Below are 27,438 nucleotides of genomic sequence, written 5' to 3'. Positions count from 1 at the left end.
TTTTCCAGGGTATTTATGTGCTCTGGCATGTTAGATCCCTGTTAGCAGTAACCAGAGTTTGTTTCATCCTTTGGTGGCGAGGCAGGCTCTAAGACACCTTACATAACATGGTGAAGGCTGCAGATTCCACACTAATACTTGTCTCCTTGTGTTTCGTTGATGTTTTTTGTTTTGTTTGTTTTAAGGTATCTTTTCAAAAGCTTTCTTTTTAAAGTATTTTGATCATAGAAAAGAAACAACCCGGGTTGCAATAACCTTGACTTCTGAAAAGTCCTCTCATTCCTGCAGTTTTTTAAGATCTGTTTTATCATAAAGGCAAAAGTCTTAGCAGTCAGGATTCAGCCTTTGAGTTGTTCTTTTCATCGTGCATGATTTCAAATTGTACTGTGGAGTCCTTCGGCCAGAAACTTGGCAAATACAGCTCAATGGCGCCCCCTGAAGGCCAACAGGGAAGGATACAGTAAAGAGATAGGGAGCCTGGAGTCCTCCATGTCTGAGCAGCTAAGACAGTCAGTACCTCAGCTTAAGGCAGGGTCACTGTGCTGCAACCGTGGTTGCTGTTTATGCTTGTGCCACATAGCCAAGAAGAGACTGGGGTTCGACATAAAACAGGCAGTGGATTCAACCCCAGCACAGGCATGTTACTTAACCTTCCTGACTCAGTGTCCCTCTCTGTATAACATAGAATACAAAGTATAGTCCTTCTTTGGTATCCTCATGGGATTGGTTCTAGGACCCCCTCCATATGACAAAATCCACCCATGCTCAAGCTTCTTACATAAATGGTGCAGCATGTGCATAGAACCTATGCAAATCTTCCCATTGCTGATAACCATTTCTAGATTGCCTGTAATACCCAATATGATGTAAATGCTATGGAAACAGTTGTTACTGTTTACATAATAATGAAAAGCAGCATCCTAGGCCTAATTACACAGTATACAAGCCATGGCTGTTTGAATCCAAGAATGTGGATCCAACAGGTAGGAAAGGCAGACTAACTTTTTTTTTATATTGCTTACTATCTTATAGCCTCTGTTCTGTTTCAATCCTCATAAACCCCTCTGATTTAGTCTCTATTATTATCCACAGAGGCCCAGAGTTTGTTAGGAAGCTGGTAATGGGCAAAACCAGGTTGAGTCTAGGTGGTGTGGCTGGGAGCCTGGACCTAACCACACAGCACACTGCCTCCCGAGCTTTCTAATCTGGGCTGCTGTGAGAAGTAGAAGGAAAAAGGAATGGGGCTGGCATAGAATAAATGCTCAGCAAATAGGAGCTATAGTTAGGTTCCTTTCTTGGTAGACCACATTCATAAAATTGACCATAGATGCAGGGAATGTGTTACAAAAATGACTAGAAGGAAGCTAACTGCACAAAGCAAGATGGTGGATCTCGTGTGGCTGGCTTCTCTTAGCTTATTGTTCTCCGGGTTCATCTGTGTTGTCACCTGCAGCAGGATTCCCTTCTTTTTTAAGGATGACTAGTACTTCACTGGAAGTATATGCCACATGTTCATTATCACTTATCTGTGAAAAGACAGTTAGTTGTTTTCACATCTAGGCTGTTTTCAGGAGCGCAACAATGATCATGAGAGTACTAATATTTCTTTAAAATCCTAATTTCTTTTGGAAAAGGACCCAGAAGTGAATCTGCTGAGTTACATGGTAGTTTTAGTTTTAATTTTCTTGAAGACACTCTACACTGTTTTCCATGGCAGCTGCACCATCTTGCCTTCAGACCAACTGAGCAAGGGGTTCCAATTTCTCTACATCCTTTCCAACACTTTTTTGTATTTTGATAACAGCCATTCTGAGAGGTGTGAGGTGATATCACATTGTGTCACATTTTCATGACATGAAAATCAACAGTCACATCAGTGGGTAAAGAAATCACTAGTACATGGTATTTATATCATCAGCATACCATATAAAATTATGCATGGATTAAAAAGCAATTCCCTTTCACTATAATTTCTTAGCATTTTAAAAAATATTTCTTCTAAATTCTTGGTGTTCTTATTGTTGATGTAAACAAGTAGCAACAGAAGAAATATTCAAGTCAGGAAGCGTTTCCCAATCATATCTACCATGCATGCATTACAAAGAGACCGTCTCTGTGGCATGCTGTATTTTAAAGAAGAGGGCAGATGAGTTTCTGGTGGGAGGGGAGAGGCAAAAGGCTGTCTTCTCTGGGTACAGGGGTCCGGAAACATACCTTCGGGAGGAAGCTACTTCTATCAGCACAGAGCTAATGAGCACAGCTGGATTTTCAGGGAAGGCTATCCCACCCTGCTAGGTGGTGCCCCTCTGGTGGCTTCCTGGGGCTATAGCCTTGGAATTAAGCTTGTGGTCTGCTCTGCAGAGACCCCATCTGGCCAGATGCAGACTGTGCAATGCAGCCAAACAGGCAGATACCTTTGCTCCCTACTGCATACACCCTGAACCACCAGGCTTTGGAAATTCTGAACCAAGTTCCCACTGAGCACCAGGCTGTGAGCTGGGAGTTGCCAGGGACAAAGACAGGTGGGCACTTTCTTCACTTTTCCTGAGTGCTCAGAACCCGCTGCAAGAGAGAGACCTTCAGGGGAGGGGAGTGATGAGACAGGACAGTGACCCCTGCAGAGAAGCACCCAGAACTTTTCCAGAAGAGGACTATCTGAGCTGGTCTGAAGCAGGAGACAGAGATAGAGTGTGCAAAGTGCAGAGGCCTAGGGGAGGGCACCTTTAGAGCGAGAGAGGGGTCTCCCGAGGGTCAGGACAGCTGTGGGAGGTGGTGGAAGCCAGGCTGGAGGGGACCCTGGCTGTCCCTCCAATGGTTTGTGGTTCCTTCTATCTGCAAGTCGCCACTTCTTTCATTTTCAGAAAATAAGGAAAACAAGGGATACAGGACTCCAGGATGGGCACCCCAGCCTGGGGCTGTAGGGACTCAGGGGCAAAGAGACAGTGCAGAGCACTCCCGAGGAGTCAGGCACTTCTTCCTTTAGCCTCAGCTTTTCCTATGTAAATCACTTATCACCTCTTTCCTGGGGACAATGGAACTGACTATGGAAGCCATATTAATTTCATATTATGAAAGCCCATAATCAACCACAAAGAAAAATCTGGACCTCACCACACTGGGCATCTGAGGTCACTGGAATCCAACTCAGAGGTGGTTTCCAACAAAACCCCAAATATGTTAAAAACAAAAATCATTGCCAAATTCTCCTTTAGTGCACATAAGGTTTTAAAGGCAGGTAAATCACATCAGCCCAGCCACACCAGTTGACCCTAGTGGTGGAAGCAGTGACTGCTGGACTAGGAAAGAAATGTCAAGTGTCCCAGGCCCAAACCTGGGCTTTTTAAAATGTCCATAAAAATAACAGTCCCAAAATGGAATCAGCAGCCTGAGTCCCAGCTCAAGCAAGGCCTAGCTACAGAGAGCCAAGTCCCTAACCCTAGAAGGACAACTGGAGACTGCCCTTGGCCATCCTGGAGCAGGGCTTAGCCTTCTGCCACCTGAACAGACTGAATACTGAGAAGAATGAAATATTCATTTGCCATAAAGGGCCAAGGGTAGTCTTGCTCTACTCTGCTTGGAAGCCTGGCCACTGCCCTGAAAAACCTCTATAGCTGCTTTACCACCCAAAGCCTGAGCCTTCTGAAGTCACCCCTCACCCCTAGAACTCCTTGTGCTCTCTCACATGTGCAGGAGCTCCTGTTACCTCCAAGTCAGGAAACGTGACTCCTCTCTGGGTCCCCACTCCAGGCTCTCTCATAACCCGGGCTGCCAGGGACTGACAGACTGCAAAGCTGATGACAGCCCTCTTTCTGAGAAGGAGCAGGAAATGTGGCTCCCCAAGGTCCTGGGAAGGGTCCAGCCTCGAAGGTTCTTGTTGGCTGGGAACAGGTGAAGTGTCCCCTTGTTAGGAACCGGGTGGGAAGGAGGTAAGGGGAGATGTAAAAAGATGTGGAGAAGTAGATAAACAGCAAAGGAGACTCATGGAAAAGACAATCCTGATACTCTTGCTTTTTCCCATGAAATGAGAATAAGGAGAGTTGGTAGAAACTGGAACTAAAGTAATAAAAGGAAGCCAGAAGTAAGGGGAAGAAGGTTTGAACTACACCTGTAAAGGTGATGGAAGAAAGACCTGCCTGACCAAAATCAAGTGAAAGAATTGATGATAAGCTGAATTAGGAGACCATGAATTTTAATTTCAAATTGTAGCATTAGAAAAATCATGCTTTGTTTCTTTGGTTTTTTTTTTTTAAGTCAACATGGTTGCGTGACCATACTCCCAAGATAAGAGATCTGTGAGTTGGGGGGGGTCCCGTTCATTGCACATGTGTGAAATTTATTCATGAAACAAATGTGTGTGTTTACCATGCTCTACTCTACTTTTTAACATTTTCGTTAGCATATATTAGTTGCACAAAGTGGGGGGTCTTTGTCACGTTTCCATATATGGAAACTAGATTCATCATTTTCCCTCACTCCCTTTCCCCTAATTAAAATAATCTCAACAAGGTTCATTGCTCTATTTTCATACAAGTATATAAAGTACACCGACCTTATTCCCCCTCCTTTACCCTCTCCATTTACCTTCCCCCTCCCATTAGTACCCCTCCCACTAGTACCTCCCCCACAAGACCTGTTTTTCCTTCCAGCCTTTCATTTTTAATGTGTATATTCCTTGTTCAAAGGAATTTCACCATGGTATTTTACCCATGAATATATTGTACTTAAATCAGATTAATCCTTCTTTCACTCTCCCTTCTCCTCCTACTCACTATTAATCAACAGCTTTCAGTGTTTTTCCTGGCAATGGACTACTCTAAATACACAGGGTAAGCAAATTCAGTGTCAACTCTGCCCTTCTGATCCACACATCACAGTGAGAAAGACAGGGCACAAGGAAACCAAGGCAGCTACTGATGGAAGTATGGTTCAGATCTGGTCCACCACAGGGTATAGCACAGTGGGGAGGGAACACTAGGAAAGAGCTTGGTAACCAAGAAGGAAATAGAGAGGTCAAAGACCCAAAGATGTCTTGAGAGTTCAAAGATCAGTTGGTGTTACTCATAAGAACATGGAAGTAGAGCAAGAGGCCAGTCAGGGAATAGAACATTGACTCTGCTGGGGGAAGAGCTCTCAATGATGCTAACAGCCAGCTTGCTCCTGTGAGGCTGGAAAGGAAAGGAGATGAAGGTCACGGGAGCAGGAGGTCAAGACAGGGAACTGGGCTGTTAGGATAGGCAATGTGCCCTAGATATAAAGCTCTGCCAGGATTATGAAAGGCTGATACTGTAGAGAACAAGATTCTAAGACAGGTCCAAGTGCTCTACTAATGAGGAAACACAACCTATAATTTGCTAGAAAGAAGACATGGAAGGCTTGTTCATTGGATTAGTATGGAAGGCAAACTTTTATCTAAAAAAAAAAAAAAAAAAAAGGTGAAACAGCCAGAAGAAGCTGAAGGTACTGAGAGACTATTCTACTTCAGGCACTTGGTACATCACAATCTGAAAATGAATACCTCTTGCCTCTTGTCAAAGGGGCTGCAGAGAAAACTCATTTATTCCTTTTAGAGCAGCTAGGTGGGGAGAGTGCTATATTACACAGAACTCTCAGAGAAGCAGAGAAAATAGGAGAGAGAGAAAAAGGGAGAACAAGAGAGAGAAATTTTAAGAGACTGACTCACATGACTGTGGAACTGCCAATTTCAAAACCTTCAGGACAGGCCCTCAGGCTGAAGAGCCAGAGAAGAGCTGATGTCGCAGTCTTGAGTCAGAAGGCAGTCTGGAGGCAGAATACGTTCTTCTTCTGGGGACCTCAGCCTTTCTCTCAACGCCAGGCCTATGGATAGGAAAACACACACACACACACACACACACACACACACACACACACACACATTATGGAGGGTGATCTGCTTTATTCAAATCAACTGATTAAAGTATTGATCACACTGTGCACCACAGCTTATTCAACTAGTTACATAAAATTAACCATCACAAGAGGCCTTCACAATAGTAGAGGACAATGAAAAGTGTGAATGAGGACCCTGTGTTAGCCAGCTTTCTGTCACAGTGACAAGATACCTAAGATAATCAAAGGAGGAAAAATTTGGTTTTGGCTCACAGTTTGTAGGTTTCAGTCCATGGTTGGTTGACCTGCTACTTTTGAGTCTGTGGTGAGGCAGTCCATCATGGCAGGAGTACACAGTGAATCAAGGCTGCTCACCTGATGGCAGTTGGTAAGTAGAAAGGTATGGAAGAGGGCCCAATATTCCCTTCAAGAGACCAACCCCAATGACCTAACTTCCTTCCACTAGGCTCCACCTCCTAAACGTTCTACCACCTCCTAATAGTGCCATAGACTAGAAACCAAGCCTAAACTTAACACATAAGCCTTTGGGGGACACTCCAGACCCAAGCTCCAGCAGTCCCCAAGACCACAATGACAAGAACTGGGAAAGAAACTAGGAAAGAGAAGAGCCAAGGGAGAAGCACAGAAACAAGAGGTTGAAAGAATGAGAGGAAAGAGGAAACAGAAAAGTCATATGCTGTGACCCAATGTCACAGGCATAAGCAGCCTGGCTGAATGTGGTTGACCTCAAATACCTGGCACAAGCTATTTTGGGGCCAAAATTGGCTTAAGATTCAAGAGACCATTTGGACTGGCCTTGGGGAAACAAAAAGGCTGTCATAGGCCAGGCATGGTGGCTCACACCTGTACTCCTAGCAACTCAGGAGACAAAGATTGGAAAGATTAAAGTCCAAGACCAGACCAGACAAATAGCTCAGGACACCCCCAACTCAACTAATGACTGGGTAAGGTGGCACGCCTGTCATCCCAGCTACATGGGGAGGCACAAGTAGGAGGATCACAGTCCAGGCCTACCCAGGCATAATGCAAAACCCTATTTCAAAAATAACCAATGCAAAAAGGGCTGGCGAAGTGGCTGGCGTGGCAAGATGACTGCCTAGCAAGCACTAGGCTCTGATTTGTAATCCCTTAAAAAAGCTGACATGGATGCCTCTGTCCTTTCTTGGGTTAAATTCTAGCCCTGACTCCTAGAATTGTTCTGGATACTTTATCTCCCTGATGGGCGCAGTGCTGAAATCCAGAGTCCAAGCTCCACAAGTGAGGTGCCTGGGGCTTGAACCAAGGAGGGACTCACTTTCTGTGATGTGCAAAGTTAGGTAATGGCTGCCTGCTGCCATACTCAGCCTGTGGTGCTATAGAGTGAGGAAGGCAATCATGCTGCCTGATCTTGGCACTCATAAGTCAATACTGACAGTGTTTTAGGAACAGGTAGGAAAGACAACTGAACACAACCTGAGGCAAGAAAAAGAATCCACACTGGGTCAACTCATCCTGCTCCTGCTGCAAGAAGAGCTGAAACTCCTGTACGTTCCTGTTGGGTTTTCATTGCTCACAATCAGAGCTAGGAGAACCTGAACTACTGTTGGACTCTAAAATTTACAGCAAGCACTTATAGACTCATCACCACGTGCCAGATGTTGTAATACAGACGGGGCCCTTGTTTCTGGAAGTTTTTCCTTTGGCCCAACAATGCTGGGTGACCCCAGCCACCTTCTGCCTGACTCACTGCAGAGAAGCCACAGCTGCTTGGGACCGCACTGGGAGTCTGCCACCTAGTGGCCACATGCTCTAACTGCAGGGTCCAATTCCTCCACCACTGGGAGAAAAGCTGTCTTTCTGAAACGGGAAGCTACATCTAAGCCGCTACCCCTTCCTTTCTCTTACTCCCCACCTGTGCCCATGAATTAGAAACCACTGAAATGCAAAAGTCAACAAATAACAAAGTTTAGCAGGCACGACAGAAGAACCTGAGAGGGCTCAGAATGTCCCCACCCAAGGCCCATCGGAGCCTGCAGGCAGCCAGGGAGTCTCACAGGCGCCAAAAGCAACGGGACACAGCAACCAGAAACACGTTTGCTTTTTTGCTCTCCCTTCTTTCTAGATTATTTTTCTGTTACCTCCAGCCTTGACAGCAGCTCCTGGAGGACCCAAAGGGATCAGGGCCAGCTTGCTAACTCAGGAAAATGTCCATAGTCACACACACTTGGTGTGAGCCCACAAAAGACCATGGGCTCTCTAGTGAAAAGCCTATGAAGAGAAACTGGCACTGATAAGAACAGATCACATGCACACTGGTGTCTGCACCCTCCAGCACTGACCACTGGCCAAGGAGAAACTGGAATTTGCTTTTCTTCCTTCTCTCTTACAGAAGAATGAATTCCAACGAGGCAAAGATCCAAATGGGCAATCCAAAGAGAAAGGAGAATTGGGCAAATCATCAAAGCCAAACAAGAAAGTGCAAGGAAAAATAAAACCCAAATTATTGAATTTTAGTTTCTCTTACCATGTTGAGTATGTGTCGCCTATTTGTAATAGTTTCCCTCTTAGTCACTGTGTGGACACAACTACCACAGGTTCCCAGTAGGCTTTCTGTTCCCTAAAATACCTAGCTTAATGAAAAATCTAGAACTCTTTTAAGATTCGTTTCTTCCCTCCTCAATACTCTTGACTTTAACATCTTCCTTTTCATTTCTTCATTCTTAAAATTTTTACATTTAAATTTAAATAATTAAATAATAATTTTTAATTATTACACATTAATATGAAAACTATGAGCATTGTAGTGTTGATCTGATTTCCACTCAATCGAGATGTTCCCCAAGGGTTTCATCCTGGCTTTTAATAGGCCTACTCCTCCAAGAAAATAATTGGACTTCTTAACCTTCTGTGCCCCTTGCACGTGCTACAAGTGAGCTACTTTCTCTTCTCAGATCATATCATGCTTTTCTACAGCTTTAACCAGAATCCCTTCCCCACCAAGTCCACTTGGAGAGTCTTGATTCACCCTTTGGGTTCCTGCTCAGCTCAAATGTCCTGTGAAAATATGACTAGGAAGCATTTGGTATTCCTCTGCTCTCCTAACACATTTTACTGAACTTTGTAATTATGTGTTTTGCCCTTCCCTCTGAGTTGAGCTCCAGGTGAACAATGGATGTCTGCTCATCCTTGAATCCCAAGAATGTGGAAATTGCATCACTTGGAAGTGGTAAGCACTCACAGTTCTCCATGAAAAATGGATGGACAAAGGAATAGAGAGGTAGATGCATAGATGGTATAGATCAGATAAAAAGACCAGCAGATCAAAACATGGATGGATGTATGGGTGGGTAGGTGGATGGACAGACAGGGTTCTGGTACACAGATTTATATAAGATGACCATCATCTTTCCTCATTCTTCAAATCCCTCAGCTTCTATAAAAATTACCCATCTTGGGCCCAGCCCTGATGGATCACACCTATATTCCTGGGAACTTGGGAGATGGAGATAGGAGGATCGAAGGTCAAATAAGCCCTGGGGAAAAAAGTTAGTGAGATCCTATCATTAAAAAAAAGCTGGGCATGGTGGTTTATACCTGTAATCACATATATATAGGAGGTAAAGGTAGGAGGATTGTGGTCCAGGTTTGCCCAAGTAGAGATGCTAAATAAACCCTATTGAAAAATAACTACAGCAAAAATAGTAGAATGCCTGCCTAGCAAGTGCAAGGCCCTGAGTTCAAAATTTCAGTACCAAAAAAAAAAAAAAAAAACCCACAAAAGTTACATGTCCTGGGTTTCAGACCTTCAAAATTCTTACAGGTGGGGTGGAGGAGGTGGCAGAGAATCCAATCCACACTGTAGTACGAACAACTAATACTTGACCCTTCTTACTTAACATTTAGATTTCCAACAAATTGTTTGTTTCTTTGTCTCCAATGAGTGAGAATTGTGAAATATCAATTTCTCTACCAAGGGGTATATTTGTAAGGCAGATGACAGATTTGGGAGTTCCTTAATTACCCATGGAATTTATACTGCACCAAAATAATTGCACTGTTCAAAACTAAAGTAGACCCCTCAGTGTCTCAGTCCTTGATTGAGACCCTGAATGACTCAAGATCTCTGAAATCCTTGTTTGGAATCGACAGAGGAACTCTGAGAATTTGAGGCAAGTGAGGAATGGAGCAGAGAGATAAGGAAAAGAAGGAACGAACGAAGTTAGAAAAAAAAGGGAAAAAAAAGTGTTTGGGGAGTCACTTTTCTTTGCATATAGTTCATCCAAGAGCAGAAAGTCTTTACAGGATGAATTGATTCTGGTGGAAACAGGAAACGTGTGAGGAAGTGTTCAGGAGAGGAAGGGCTGGTTCAAAAGATAAACCCATGCCCTATAAACTCAGAGGCAGTGCTTGGTTGTGTGTTAAGCTAAGACAAACAGGAATGCCAAAGGATCCTCCCATCCATTGTAAAGAATGTAGTGGACCAGCAGGAATGGCAGAGGCTGAGGTCTTTCCTGCAGCCACTTCAAAAGAGAAGGATGGGGACAGTTTTCTAGATTTGTGAGTCCCCTCCTTATGGCTTTTTTCTTAAATATCTAACATTTCAGGCAGATGATACCTACTGACATTAGAACCTAAATGACTCCCAATTCCTCTCATCCCTTTATAAGCATAAAGAGTCCCTATGACAATTTCCATGCCATCTGCTAGGAAATAATTGCTCACTGTGCAAGACAAGGATGGGGGTCTCTCCTACATGTACCCACAGCTCCCAGGACCATGTAGAAAACAAATTGCTCTATAGTCATCTGATTGCTTATCCAAAATCCTCTACTCACTATACCCAGATAAGTCAGAGACAAGACTATGTTGCTCTGGTGGCTGTAGATATCACAGTGCCTGGCACATGACTTCTAGCAACATAGACTAACAGTCAGTTAATGTTGAATTGAACCAAATATTGGCCCCACTGAACTACAAGGGCCAATGTCCACATAGTGCCTGCCCTGATCTGAGAACTATTAGCTTCTTAAACCATTTAATCTAAACCCTCTGAGGTATGCATTAGTATTTTATAGACAAGGGAGCAGAGTCACAAAAAGATAGAGTTCTTGCCTAAGAACACCCAAGAAATAAATGTAACAAACAGGCCCAGGACTCCACTGAGGGGTCCCCACCATAGTCTCAACCCCTTGTAACTTTTAGAAGTTTCCAATTCTACAAACATTCATTCTGCATCAACTACTCCAGATGTGTCGATACAGAAAGGTGAGCAAGCTGTGACATCCTTTAAGGTATTGACAAAGAGACATCTTGAGCTAACATGGTCATTCAGTGCTGAGTTATTCTTTACCAACCTCTTTGAATGTTGAAAACAACATGCTTTGTTTTGTAATGTACAGTGAAAAAGGCTCTGTGACTAAAAGTGCTACAAAGAATCCCAGCCATCCAGATTTGCCTCACTGTTTAAAAGGTTGTGCAGAATCACCTTTATTCATAGTACTTGAAGAAAACAAAACAACTGATCACATGTCAAACATCTCTAATCTGAATGTCAAAATGTTCCAAAATCTGAAATGTTTTGAGAGCTGAAATGACACCTTCAAGTGGAAAATCCCACATCATGCATAAAGTTATTTAATATCTTGCAAAAAATTCAGGCTATGTTCGCAAAAAATTCAGGCTATGTTCATGAGGTGTCTAAAAAACATAAATGAATTTTGTGCTTTGACTTGGGTCCGGTCCCCAAGATACTTCATTATGTAAATTGCAAATATTCTGAAATCTAAAATCTGAAACACTCTGGTCCTAAGCATTTTGCATAAAGGATACTCAAACAGTAGTGTAAGTGTCATGTCCATGTCACAGGAATAAAATGTTTCCATCACATAAAGACTGCAAGTGTTTATTATAACCACTTGCTATGGAGATCTGAAGAGAATTTTTATTTATGAACCTTCTCTGATGCAGGCTGCCTGAGGCATTGTGCTAACAGCACTGTGGTGGCCAGGTCCCAAATAACAGAAATGTCCTTAGCATTTGCAGGAGCCAGGTCAACAGCAAAAACAAAAGCTCACAGAGACTATGTCTAAATGTTTAAAAGTTTAGCTCAAGCTAAAAAACTTGTAAATAAATACATTCTGGCCTTCTAACTTGATAAATCTTTATTAAAAACCAGTGGAATGCTGGGTGCTGGTGGCTCATGCCTATAATCCTAGCTACTTGGGAAGATAAAACCAGAAGGATCATGGTTGGAGGCCAGTCTCAGAAAATAGTTCGCAAGACTCCATTTCCAAAATAACCAGAGAAAAATAGACTGGAGGTATGGCTCAAGTGGTAGAGTGCCTGCTTTGCAAACATGAAGCCCTGAATTCAAACCTCACTCCCCTAAAAAAGAAACAAAAGAAAAAAAAACACCTGTGGAAAGCTATAGTTCTAGTATGGAAAATGAGGTGCTGAAGGCTTGATCTCTTTCTCTCTCTCTCTCTCTCTCTCTCTCTCTCTCTCTCTCTCTCTCTCCCTCTTTCTCTCTCTTTCTCTCTTTATCTGCTGGGGATCGAATCCAGAAACTTGTGCATGCTAGGCAATCAGGCTACAGATCCAGCCTCTTGATTTTTGTCTTAATGAACCAATAACATTTGGGTAAGGCTAAAATAATAGATTTTTATTTCTCTATTTTAGTCTTTAAACTTTATTTCTCATGCCCACATTTCAGCCAAGTAATTAATTATATCATTATAATCAAGATTTTTCACAGAATTTATGTTCTATTGACAGTATGAACTTAAACAGAGAATGTATTTGTACCAAAGTAAAAACATTTTTATTATGTTTTACAAAAAATCTAAAGCAAATGTTAGAGGAAAGTAAAAAATCATTGTTTATGTTTTCAGAATTATTTTTCTTCTAAGAATTCAAAATTATTTATGATTAAAAGGCCAAATATAAAATATTAATAATAAATATCACATTTAAAATCAAGACATTATAAAAGCTGAAACTTTCATTCAATTTTTTGAAAATTCAACTGTTTTAAAATAATTTTACAACTGGAAAGCTCTTTGGACCTCTAACATTCAATGTTTCAATTGCAAGAGTAGAGAATAATTATCACACCTCATCCACGTGATGTCTAGACTTTGATGTGCACAAATGTAAGAATAATATGAATTATTCAGTACTGAAAAGCATTCCTCAGGCACCATGTGCAACTGTTGCAAACACTGTTGTTGCAAATACAGCGCTAATGTGTGAGTTCCTGCAAAATCATACAGCAAAACACCAAGACAAGTGAAAAAAAGGAACAACAGGCACAGCTGGGAAATTCTTCTCCAGGCAAGTTTCCCTGGCACCTTACCACCTGAGAGGAAGGGCTTGAAAAGCTAGGCTGTTTATCTTTGCTCCTGCCTAAGGTAAATACTTCTAGAACCCCACTCCCCCTCCTCACCTTCTACTGTGTTGGTCACCACGCAGCCTCTGAAACCCGCAGGGCAGTGAGAATGACTTCCTGGGAGGCGCAGGACACAGAGCATGGAGGTGGGGGGACAGGAACAATCTCCTTTTCTTTCTAGAAACTTTGCAATCAAATTTCTAAGACTACTCAGGGGTAGTCTTAGAGCTTTAAATTCTCAGAAGAAAAGTTTCTTAGATGTATTTTATTATTTATTTTTACTTACAATAAGTTATAGTCTGGACATAATCTGTGAAGACAAAAAATTAGCTTCTTATCTTGCTAAGGCATTCAAGTACATGATATATTTTTGTAAATGCACCTTAGATATGAGAAAACTGTGTTTTTAAATCAAAGGATATGAAAATATGTATACAATTGAATCTCATTTGTATCTATATATACAAACTTAATATATGCATTTTATAGGTTATTAAATAATATATAACATATTATTTAATTATATACATATATAATTGAATTGTATTTATTGATTATATCACTGGGTTCATTTATAGTCCTACTTGCCTTTGTCTACGTGATATTGCAAATTCTGAAATCCACACATTGTAGTTTCCTCTTATTCTTACCACTTGTAATGTATTGCTTGATACAAACTCATCATATTATATGTCCTTGTAAATTATACTTTCCAGTTTTACATAACTGGACTTCTTTATCCTTTCCTATGACTTTAAAGTTAGCCTTTTATAAATCTAATTTTACCATTTTTTACTTTCTTTTCTTGGCATTACCTGCTGAAGTACTTATTGCTCCCTTCATTTTAAAGTAATCGTTTTCACTAAGTTTTTCAAAGGAATAGCATATAACTGAATTATGCTTTCAAAATTCCAGGCTAATTGCCTGGTTTTTAGTATAAAAATTCGGTCCATTCATATTTATTGTAGTAATAAGAATGTGGAGGAGATGATGAATTAGAGAGGAGGAGGAGGAGGAAGCTAACTTTATGTGCATGAACTTGCTCCTGGTTTTACTTGTTTCCTCTTTTCTTTCTTGTTCCTTTTTTTTTTTTCTTATTCAACCAAGAAGCTATTCATTGCATTTCCTTTCATATGAACTTAAAGTTCTCATGGTATTTTCTCTTCCTTAAGGGCTGCCTCTCTTCTCCAAATGTTTTTGGTCTAACACATTGTAATTCTCTGCTATTACTTGAGAAAAATCAAGTATTTCTCTTCCAGGATGCTCTTCTTCCCCACCTCCTCTCCATATTCCAATAAACCAAGATATTCAGAGCATTGTACTTCTCCCTACACCTTTTTCCCATCAAGTGATCTCCACAAAGCTTTTCCTTCCCCATGTCACCAGCTCATCTTCTGGTGACTCTTTAATTCTGAAACAATATTAGAGCTTCCCTTACAATCTGTGTGGTCTAAACTTTTACTTTCAGAACTGTTACTTAGCACCCACTGTGCCTTTTAGTGTGCCAACTACCACTAATCTATAACATTTCAGTGTACATCAGTGATTGCTGAGTTATTTGGATAGCTTCCAATTTCCACTTGTTGAATATAAAAAGTAAGATGCCGGTCTGATTGCTTCTAATTTGTATGTGACTTGTTCTTTCTATCTGGAACTTAAAAGATTTTTTCCCTTCAACTTCAAGGTTTTTTTTCCCCTCCCCTCACTTCGTTCCAGCCCTTACCCTCCCTCCCATCCTGACATGTAAGGACTCCCATCAGAGTGCTATTTTAAAAAAATGTACCACTATCATTCACTATTTATTAAGCACTTACTATATGCTGTTCCTCACAGCAAACTCTTGAGGTATTTAAAACTATTATTTCCATCTTAAAGATGAGGAAACTAAGGCTCAGAAATTAAGTACATGATCCAAGTTCAAACATCTCTTAAATAATGGAATAAAGGGACCTTCAAGTCCAAATAGTCTGTGTCCTGAAACTGCTGTTCACCACACGTCATGTAAGGATTTAAGACTTGAACTTGAAAGGGGGTCTTGGCACCCCCTTTGCTTCTATGAACTTGAGTCTTTTTTCAGTTCAGGACTGCATTCTTCTTATGCTAGAGTTTCTTTAAATATTGACTTTCTTTTATTTCTAGAACTTATCCTGCAGTAAGTTTTTCTTGATCTATCGAGATTGGTTTAATTGTCCTACTCCTTCACTCTCTCACAATACCATAATCTTAATGCCAGTTTCAATTCTGAGCACATATAATTTTTCTAGTATTTATCTATCTAGTAAACTCTAATCTGCATAAGGAGGGCAGAGACTATCCTGTTCACTGTTGTGTCCTTTGTACCTACTTCAGCACCTGACATACGGTAGATGCTCAATAAATACTGGTCATCACTAAATAAATGGAATGACTTATGACTTCCAAATGTACTCTGAGATGCTGGTAAGTACTCTAGCAAGTCCTCTAAGCTTTTTTCCTTGTAATGACCCATAGGTATTTTTACCAGGGAGTCAACTAAATCTATGAAATTTCTCATAAACATCCACTTGTCTTATAGGGTCAAACCCAAAAGTCTCAATATGTCATCATATTCTCTAACTTTTTACCATACAACCTAGACAAAGAAGAAAAACAAATAAAAACCCGTTGTTTTTCTATTTTCAGGATACTTTTGACACTAACTATGTGGATCTCTTCTACACCAAGTAGTTCTCAATTCTCTAAGTACCAAGTAGGTTTCCTACAATCCAATTCCACTTTCATGCTGACACTGAACCAGTGTCAGATCCCTGAGCTTTGGGCTCAGTTCCACAAGTATGCTGTCACTGCAGATACAAGTGACGAGTCCCTGCCTCCCACACTTCTGACCAGCTGGCTATAAATCAGGGGTTCCCAAAACCCACTCTTCAGGTTTGATATTTGCAAGAATAACTCTAAGAGAACTCAGGGAATCTGTTTATTAAAGGACACACACAAACATCCAGATGAAGAGATGCATATGGTAAAGTCCAGAAAGGGTTTTGACCACAGGTGCCTGTTTCCATGATGTTTGGGGTGCAGGCTTCTCCTGGCACAAGGTTGGGTTCTTAATTACCAACCCAGAAGTTCTCCAAATCCCAAAATTCTCTGAGTTTTTATGCCTTTCTTTGTGGTTGATTGAATCATTGGCCATTGATGACTGAACTCAATCTCCTCCCCTTCTTCTCCCCTCAGAAGTTGGAATATATGTATATATACACATATATATTTCTAATTATATCATAATAAAACAAAGACTCTGCAGCACTAATTTTAAAGCAAATGTAAACACCCTTCTAGAAGGAATGGGACAGTGTTAGGAGATGTAGGGAATCCTAGAATACCCCAAAGAGGGAGAGGCCTATGCAGTTCAAGGTTGGGGGGTAGTTTGGAATTAAAGAATGCTCCTAGTGTGGAAAAAAAAAAGTTCCATTCCATAAGGAGGGCTGCACACCCACAAACCACCTGCTGCCTTTCAGTAGGCTGGCTCTTCCTCTTCTCTGCTCAAAAGCTCTCACTTTAATTAATGAACATTTACTTCTATGGCACCACCACTCATGTTTTTAAATATAAGCAAGAAATGGCATCTGGGCTCAATTTAAGACTCTGCCTGCTGTTTATTAACATTCTTGTTAAGATTTTTTAAAAAAGCTAAAAATTCATGAGGCCAAAAATTTAAGAATATGGACAGAATCTGAAAAGATTTCTCATTGAATTTGAATGGGAAGCAGTCAAGGGTGTGGGGAACAAGGAAAGTCTGCTCCTCTTCCCATTTTGCTCTGCTTCAGGGGTGAAAGGTTTGTACCAGACAGCTCTCCCAAGTATGCCATCTGAAAATCATAATAAAACTGGATAGAGGGGTGCATTGCCTTCTGGGAAGTGTAAGTATCAAAGGTAAAGCATAGGGCAGTAGACAAGCTAGATGAAGAATAGTCAGACATTGAGGATTTAGCTCTACTCTGAGTATATATGAACTTGACACAGGCCTATGAGGTAAAAAGGGGATTTGTGTCCAAGGATACAGACAATGCATACAGGCAGTCCACATACTTTGTATTCTGGCAACAGCATGCTTGGTTAGCCAAACTTTTTTTTTCCTGGGGAAAAAACACAGAATAAAAGAAAGGAGACATATCTTACAGGTTCTGAGACCCATCAGAATCATAAACAGTAATGTCAAGAGGGTGCCAAAATATATAATAACAGAAATCCTTAGGAGAGAACAAGATATGATGTAACCAAGGAAAGAGAGAGAGACAGAGACAGAGAGAGAAGGGGAAAGGAAATAAAACAATGGAAGATTGCAAGTAAAGAACTGAAATTACAGGAAAAAAACAAGCTGTAATTGGATGATAAAGTGAAAAAGTTCTTCCAGGATGATAAGGAAAAGGTCACAGTGAAAACAGAAAATATGTTAGAGCCAGAGGACTAAGAATGAAGGTTTTGTGTCAGAATGGTGGTGCCCTGAAGAATAAACCAGAACTAGTGAAACCAGAGTAATAATCAGAATCCTATTTGAAGAACACTTTTTTAAAGAGGGAAAAATGTCCCTGGGACCAAGAGTGTTCACTATGTCTTAAGCACAATTAACAACAAACAGCCACATTCTGGAAATCCACTATAACCACAAGGAAAGCTCCCTTTCAGTACACAGGTAAGAAAGCATGTAACCTGCAGTGGGACAGAAAGTAAGATCGGCAGTGTTTATGGAGAATTGAAGTAAAAGAATCATATGCTCATTGATGCTGTCTTTCATCTGCAAGGGCAATAAGAGTCTCAATTATGCTACCAAAATAGAATACCATGTTCCTCTTTTGAGATGGAGGAATTTCAGAGCCCAGGAGCCAGGTGACAAGGTGTCATCATACTGACAGGCAGCACTGAAAGGAATGCCATGAAAAATTACACCTGAAAAATTATTTTAAACCATAGTTACCATATTAAGTGCAAATGTCAGAGGGCATTTGCAACTATCATCAGGATTAAAAACTCAGGAAAAGGAAGAGGGAGGATGGCAAAGTAACATGGTTTAAGTGCACTATCTTCTATAGCAAATGCATCCAAATGCAACTTTGGCTAACTAAAGAAATGTACATTTTTTTTGAAAAGTGTCAAAACAGCCAATAGTGCCATTAAAAGCAAAATGCTTTCCTTCCAAACCATCCCTTTCTCCACTGTAACTTTGAATTTTGTCCTCATCTAGACCCCTCTTGTCAACAATCAAACCTCTACAATCCTTAAAATATGCAGTCAGCCCTCCACAGCCCCAGTTACACATCCACTGGTTCAACAAACCACAGAAGGAAAATATTTGGAAACAAATTGCACCTGTACTGAACACATATAGATCTTTTATACAGTACAACAGCTATTTACACAGCATTTACATCATATTTGGGATTATAAGTAATGCAGAGATTCAAAGTGTAAGGGAAGTTATACATAGGTATCCACAGGTCTTGGTACCCTTGGAGTGCAGGAGATGTCCTAGAAACAACCCCACAGGGATACCAAGGTGTGACAATTTGCATATATCTTCAACCCCACATTTCCCTCAAACACAGTGATTGTCAGTCTTAGTTGCATGTTGGAGTCACCTAGTAGCTTTACAAAATTGTTATCCATCCATATGCAAAGCCAAATAACAAGGCACCTCTGACCTCTCTCTCCTTTACACTGTCCACACCTTGTCCATCGCTGAGTCCTGATTAAGCACCTCCTCAGCATCTCCCCACATCAACTTCTCCACCTACAGGATCACCAAGTCCTCCCATCATTCCACCAGCTTCATCACAAGGGAGCTTTGAGAACAACACACCTGTGCTGTCTGCCTCCCACACTGAAACTCTTTAACATCTTCTTTTTCCCAAGACAGAATCCACAGTTCTTGGTGTGGCCTCTTAAGTACCCTCTGTGGTGGCCTTGCATTCTCTCCAGCCTCAGCCCATCTCTCTTCACTCTGCAATCCAGCCATGATGACCTTGCAGATCCCCAAATGTGCCAGGCCACCTTCTAACATACGGCCTTGCCCACCCTTTCCCATATGCAGAGAAGGGTCTCCCTTACCCCCAGCTCCCTCTTTCCAGTCAGCTGCTCTTTGCCTCATCCATACAGCTCATTCCTCTTACAGCCCTCCACCCCATTGCCCCACAGGCCCAGATGTAATTCTACACCATCCTAATAGTGCACACCTCTTTCCTTTCAATAGGCATCACTTTTGTAATAATACACTTATCTTTGTGGATTTCAGACTAAATGTTTTCCTCCCCCAGCAGACTGTGAGCTCCATAAGGGAAGGAACTCATCACCCTAAGACCCTGACACTTACATGCAGTGAGTGTCCAATAAATGCTTAATAAAAACTCAGTCTATAGACTTTTATATAGCACAAGTGATAAAAATAAAACTAAAAGAAATTACAAAAGAATGAACAAAGCATAAAACCAACTGAAAAGTTGAATCATACTAGTTTTAAAAGTAATTATTAAGCAGGGTGCCAGAGGCCCGTCCCCATAATTCTAGCTACTTAGGAGGATGAGATCAGGAGGATAACAATTTGAGGCTAGCAGGGGTAAAGATTTTGTGAGACCCTTATCTCAACCAGTAGCTGGGCATGGTGGCATGCACCTCCAAGCTACAGAAGAGGCTGACATTGGGAGGATTACAGTTCCAGGTCAACCCTGGATAAAAAATATTCATGAGACCCCATCTTACAGAAGAAAGCTGCACCTGTCATCCCAAAGATAGCAGAAAACATAAGTAGGAAGATCATGGTCCAGCCAGTCAGGGCAAAAAGTGAGACCCTATCTCACTTTTAAGACAGGCCTAGAGGTATGTCTTAAGTAGTAGAGAGCCTGACTCACAGAGTGAAGTTCTGAGTTCAAAACCCAGTCAAAAAAAATATTAAATGATTAAAGTATGATGTCATTTTAGAAGACTATTTCAATAATTACATAGAGACATTAAATTTTCATATAATAAAAATATTTGGTAAGAATATTTTATAAAAACAATCTTTTTGGGATTTGAACTCAGTGCCTTGCTCTTGCTATTCAAGCACTCTATTACTTAAGCCACACTCCCAGGCCAAATCTTATTTTTTACTTATCCCCAGAAAAATTGGAAAGGAACCCCAAAGTGCTAATAGAAATTAATCTGGGTGCTAGGATTATGGATGATTTTCTTTATACTTTTCAAATTTTTCTAAGTTATTTATATGGAAGATATACATGAATCTTTCAGTCACAAAAAATTACATTAGTCATTTATTCTTTCTGTTATAGCTTACAGAAAATGAAGCTCAAAATGGCTTAAACAATAACAAGACTATTTGGCTAACATCACTGAGAAGATTGTGTCATGATTTAATCTGCTTTATTTTCCTGCAAGTCTGTTGTTCATTTTCAGTTCATTGCTGTTTTTGGCTTCATCCTCAGGTTGACTTCCCTCATAATGGCAAAATAGCTGCAGTAGTTCCAGATTTTCCATCCTTACACCATGCCCTAGAGAAGAATGGAAGGCATCTTCTTAAGCCATGCCTCTGATCCACTTTGATTAGACCACACCCACTTCTGAGCCAATCAGAAGTGACTGAGGGGTACTACTAGGTCATTCCCTCACAGCTAGAGCTGGCCATCCAATCAGCTTCCCTGGAATCATATGGTTCAGCAAACAGATCTATGGCTGTTGGGAATGGGTGCAGTGAGTGTGGATGCTTGACAGATATTTCCTCTGTAAAATTTCAAATAAAATACTGCTTACCTAGTCTTAAAAAAATTGAAGGCACCAATTTGTAGTGAAAATGATGTTAGGAACAACAATCAGAAGGCCTGAGTTCAAATTCTGCCACTGCCTCTGACTATGTATATGACAGTTCTCCAAGTCATTCAGCATATTCCTTGCTCTGTAAAATTGCTCCCCAAGAGCCCTTTCTCTCAGGGGAGGGAGAAGGCTGACGTGAAGGCAAACATAGGATGGATTTATTACTGTGGTAGTGCGTAACTTCATTTCCCCAGTGTAAATAGGACACAGGGCCATCCCTTCCTCAGGCGGGAGGAGGAGGGTGCTGGATGCTCAAGGGGAAAAGAGGAGATGTCAAGGGCATGAGGGAAGGAACATAGAACAGACATCCTCCAAGTAGAAACTCAATAACATTTTCTAATAAATAATTGAGAATGACTTCAAAAACTTAAGGCTTGCTGTAGAGTTTTACAATTAGAACAAATGCACTCTACAAATGCAAACTAAGATAAAAGTAGAAGCTGGTGATGAAAAAAGGATTCACTTCCTAGACATTTGCTTTGGATTTCCCAAAATGCAGGTGCCCTCTTTCAGTAAGACCCCTTTATAGGTCTATCAGAGGGCTTTTCACATGGCTCCCTATCCTTGCTCCTGTTTTCATCTTGCAGCTGGGTAGCACCATCATTTCTCTAGCTTTGAGTTTCGTTAGGGCTGAGCAACCGGTGTTAAATTTAATTCAACCTAGCAAAAACCAAGAGTAGTTATTTTCAAAACAGCAATAGCAAAGTGGCATTTTCTCCGAGTCAACAGAAGGGGGCTGTGAGAAGGTGACAGTAAGAGAGGACTGGAATCAGAATAAGGCTCTGGGCAGCCTAGAGGACAAGTCCTCACCCCGGATGTGAGGATATTACTACCAAAATCCTCCCTTCTTCCCATCACAAGCAGGGCAGCTACAGGCAGTGCCAGTGGGCTATTCTTCAAAGCCACACTTACCCTCACTGCCCCTCACTTTTATCTCAGTGAAAATGTTGCCTGGTGTCCCAGCATCAAGGAAATTTACCTCAGTGGGAAAAACAAATTCTCCCTCTCATCCCAACTCTCGATGAAAATACACCACTGTTTCTTGTGAGTTTGCAGTCTTGTTTGACAATATAATGAGATCTGGTTAAACAGATGAAAAATGCCTCAACCTGAATGTTTATTTCAATGTTGCCAAAGCATTCAACCCCTGGACTCTCCCATCTCTACAGAGAGGGTGGGGGACCTGGAGCTGCAGCCCGTGGCTCTGAGCTGGCTGCTCTAAGACACTTTTGCAATAGAAGAAGGCAGGAGTGTCTGTCAGTTTGAATTTCCTGATGTGTACTGGCCTGTGTCACAATCTCCATGGTGGCTGGGTACCATTTGTTCTGTCAAATCCCTGGTACGGAATGGGAACGGGAAAAGGCGAGAGTGTGTGCAAGCAATTTGCAGAAGAGCCAATTGGCAGGTAAAGCTCAACAGGGTGTTTGTCTGGGGATGAATGTGCTGAGGGGTTGGGGCCTGGCCAAGACATAAACCTAAGAAACTTTCTCAAGGTCCTGGGTAGAGGGTCCTTCCTTCATGCTAATTGGTCCTTCCTTTTTAGTCAAGTCTACAGAGCACACAGTGAAAGGGAGTGGAGATAATCATCCAATCAATGTATTCAAGGTATAGAGACGATCAGGATTTCAATGAAAAATGCCAATGAACTTTTGAATATTCAGTGTGAGAATTACTCTGATCTGTCCACGACTTCTGTTCATCCCCCTGGGGTTTTGCATTCCAACCCAGTCTTTATCTTCTTCCAGTCTTTAGTACAGATCTCTAACACTTTATCACACTGCTGTTTGCCTGGCTTTCCCCACCTGACTGAGCTTCTTGAAAGCAAGGATTGTCACTGACCACAGACCCTGACACCTGTAAGGAGCTTCTTAGATAAATAGTAGTTTGGACTGGGGTCTGTGTGTGTCTCACTGGTACAGCCATGGATTGAATCTGGGGGTGGGGGAGGAGAAGTGAGGGAAAAGAAGACAAGAGGGGAGAGGGGACGGAAGAGAGAGAAGAGGAAAGGGAAGGAGGAGAGAAAAGTTTATCTCAGAGGGTAAATACATAATAGTTGACTTAACCAGTTATCTTATGAATAGCATATGGCCATTGGAGAAAGAACACAAAAAGAGATGTCTAAAGGATAGTACATTGGAGTCTCCAGGACCCCTACAGAACCAAATCATCCCACACCATTTACTAACCACACTCCAGATAAAGGGATTTCTTTCAGCTCAACCTGATTTCCCACCTGTTCAGAAAGAAATTGATTTTACCTCCACTCCCTGCACCAATGCTGGGGAGCATTGCCATCCAGCTGTTGAGGTCTATGTCTTCCTCGGCTAGACCTGATTTTATCCAAGGATGGGATGACTTCCAGAAGACCGTTGAAGGAATGGAAGAATAGAGATATAAATACATATGCCCCATTTTGATAGAAGATATTTAAGAGAATTGTTTCTACCTAGTAGTTTTCTTTCCATTGTTTGCTTTGCTTTGGAAGGAACTGTACTGTGTTGTGTGGTACGGGATCACATTGCCTTGCATGGCAGCATACTGTATGTAACTCCTTCCATGAGTTGCCCCTTCCACTAGACCATGAGCTCCTTGAAGGCAGCTTAGGGCCCAGAGTTATACCCACTGCAGTGCTTGGCACAAAACAGTTATGAAAATACACAGAGGAAACAAGTGAAAGAGTGATTGAGGAATGAGCTCCAAAGGATCAAATGTCTATGTATCATTTGTATTTTGCTCTGCTTTCCTTTAACATGGACGATGTTGCTCTTTATTCTTCTTAATAATGCTGAAACTGTCATTTAGACCCAGAGGAAAACCATAGACTATAAACCTTTTTGCATGTGTCTATTTGTTTAGAGGGTTACTTTCTTTTTGAAGGGTGCTTAAGTGAAATGAGCACCAATAATCTCAATTGCATAAGCCACCTTCTCCCAATGGTGGCCTGCCCAAAGCCCAAGGAAACCAGACCTTAAAAATAAAAGGACAACCTCCAGTGAGGAATATGATGCAGTGAAGAGAAGAGAGGAACCAAAGAATGGAACTGAACATAACATTAGAACCAAAATAAAGCTGGAAGTTCCTTGGAAAATTGAGACGTCCCTTTTAAAAATGATCTCTCTAGTTATCATTGGGGCAGCTTGCTCCTTGGGGGTCGTTAACCTTCTGCCCTCTGTCCCTAACCCTGGGGCCCCTTGAGATCTGTCTAAGAGACTGACTTCCAGAGGGGGTCAGTATTCCACTCTTAAGAGCCCCCAGAGCAAATGACTGAACAGATTAGGACGGATTAGACAGATAACAACTCAGACCTTTTTACAAGCACATTTTTCACTCGACACTCAAATTCCCTTCTGTGCCCCACCGTCTCACACAACCCAACGACTGGATAGTATTACTGAAATATCTCTGCGCCAGCCGAGTGCGTGGAACTGTGCAAAGCCAGATGTTCTTGTAACCCTGTTTTACTGAGTTATTTATATCCATATAATATTTGACATTTCCTGTGTTGTTAAAGAGTTGGGGGCCCTGAACGTATTTTTAAGAGAACAGTGCCGACTTTTCATTTTTTTTCTTTGATGCCCAGCACCAGAAATAAGTATATGGAGAGGGGCTGTATGAAACAGATGCTCAGACACCTAAAGTCTACCTTGTTTTAATGCCTTTCATCTTCAGTGATCTTCAGAAGGATGCTGGAGTGATCAAGTCAGAGAATATGAATTATGCTTAGCACACCTCTGGGCTTAAAATAAGTCAGTTAATACAAAAAAAATTTTTAATAAATATTGGAAATATAATCCACCTTTCTAGGGCTAAATTTTATGGAGTCTTGATACATGAAGTATACCATCTCTTTGGACTTGATAGATATGGAAAGGGCTAGTTAAACTTTTTTCAGGCTTAGTAAAATACTAGCTGGCAGATTTCTCTGGCTAAACGAAATAATGGAAAGTTTATAGAGTTGAAAGTATTTGGTTGATCCCAAGGGGTAGTAATGCTTAAACTGTATGTGAAAGTTGATATCACAGAAGGTAATTATTCTGTTTTCTTTGTTTATTTATGGATCCATTCACAAAATATTCTTTTTTTAATTTTTGAGATTTCCAAACTTAAAGAAGTTTTCCCCTTTATAAGATTTGTCAAAAAATGGTCTTGGTTTGCAGCCAATTTTTGGTACTTCTGGCCACTAACACTGAACACAGCAGTCACTGAAAAACAAGGAAAATAAAATGGAAGATATTTGGGCTCTCTTTGGCCTCCAGAGTTTTTTTTAATAAATGTCTTCAAAACTCCCTATGTTAGAATATTGTTTTAATAGATGAGCTTCCCTCTCTAAAAGTAAAGGAGGTATGCACACGTCATTGTGCAGAGAAATTTCCATAACACATTCTGTCTAAAAGCAAAGGAGGTATGCACACGTCATTGTGCAGAGAAATTTCCATAACACATTCTGTCTTCCACCCTGTGTCTTAAGAGAGCTTAGTACCCTCTTAATACATCAAATCCCTCCCACCAACCTAAAAAAACAAGAAGCCACAGTGTGCTGGTGCCTATTTGAGCACAGCCCACCTGCCCCAAAGCAGTGGTGCAACCCCTTGAAAACCTTCTAAGCCATATTACCTCCAGAGTATTCAAATAATGAGACAGGTCATCTTGGAGCAGATAGGTGAGGACAGCCTTCCAGAGCACTGGCTTGCTCATTTGTGTCACCAGTTGCCCACCCCTTTTCCACCATTCTTATGCTCTATGTTTACATTTCCAGGTGACTCCACTGCAACAGATGGAATGGGCTCAAAAGCCAGTGTGCTTGGTCCACAGACCAGGGTTTCATTCTGTATTTATATCTCCCAGACTCTTCTTGACTCCAGCTAGACTGTTCATCTATAGCTCTCAAGTCAAGATCTTTCCCCACCTCCTGAATCTTTGACCTTTTTTTTCCTGTTTGACTCTTATTCAGGTCACTATTCTTTTCTTTGAAAAACCCTCAAGATGTTTTTCCTCTGAATGTAGTCTTCCATCTTTTTTTCTACTTACCTCAGAACCTTCTTGCTGCCACTGACAACCTCCAACAGATTCAAGAAAATCTCCATAAATTAAAAGCTACCAGTGGGTCCATGGAACAATGGCCAAAAACTACCTGGACTGTAGGTGCTGGCTGCAATATATTGGCAGGGGTAGATTTCTGTTCACCATCTTCTTGTCCTGTTAGCATTTAGATTTTGAGCATTGAACATAGTCTTCTATTCCACCAGGCTACCTTTGATGGAACAGAAATTCAAGTTCAAGAACTACTTCCTCAAACAACCTGGCACCTTCTTCAAAGAGAGGAATTGGTTTACCTGATTGGTGGCTGGAGCTTATGAAACAAAGGTCCCAGGGTGTGAGCTTGAAGTAGAGGAGTTCAGTTTACATAAAGCTTTTACATTCACAAATATCATTAATAACATTAACCTAGCAACTTCTCCAAGAAAATTGGGCTAGAAGATGTGGATAACATGAGACAACGCACGAACACCATGTGGAAAAGAAGCAAACCAAAACAAAACAAAAACATGACACTGAGTTTTGTAACAGTAACATTCCTAAATGTGAGGACAATATGCTTAAGTCTAAAACATGGTATGCACTCAGATAATGGAGAAGAAGAATGACATTCATTCTAGAGGCACTAGGAAACATCTCTCCAGAGCATTCTAGACTCTGGCATAGCAGAACAGAAGGAAAACAAGATACCATAGGCACTCTGCAAATGATAGCTAGAATCATTAGAATCTATAAAACAGGTAGAGACTCACCTTCAAATAAAGAAATGGAAGCAGAAAGGGCAAAATTTTGCCTTTTTCTAGGCCAAAACCCTGTCTCCATAATCCTGCACCCAATCCTTACCCTCAGAGCAAATGTCCTCTCAGCATGGCCTGAAAGCCACCTTTCAACTCCCACTCTCATCCTATGAGCATAACAGTCAGAAATGCTTTAAAAAAAATCCAGTCACCACATGTCCCTAACATCTGGCTAAACCTATAAAACTATCCTCTGCCACTACCTCCTTCCAAACTCCAACGTGTAGGGGGCAGGAAACTTAGGAAATATCTGATGTAGTGAAATTAGATATTGACTAACACATCTTTGTGACTCTTTCCTTTCTTTGTTGGATGTCTTGACTCTGCCCTCAACATTCAGAGGCATTGTATAGCCCTAAAGAAAATGCAGTTTCCTACCAAAAGTATTAAAACAAAAGAAGTTTTAATATTCTAGTCTATTTAAAGATTTAATCTAAGCTCCTGGGAATTAGAACAGGAAGTCCAAAGCATGTAAGTGGATGTAGTGTGTATGCCAGAACACGGGTAAGAAGGAGAAGTAAAAGAAAAGTCAAT

The sequence above is a fragment of the Castor canadensis genome, chromosome 2 (assembly GCF_047511655.1).
Source record: "Castor canadensis chromosome 2, mCasCan1.hap1v2, whole genome shotgun sequence".
In the NCBI taxonomy this organism is placed as follows: Eukaryota; Metazoa; Chordata; class Mammalia; order Rodentia; family Castoridae; genus Castor; species Castor canadensis.
This window is presented reverse-complemented; position numbering follows the sequence as displayed.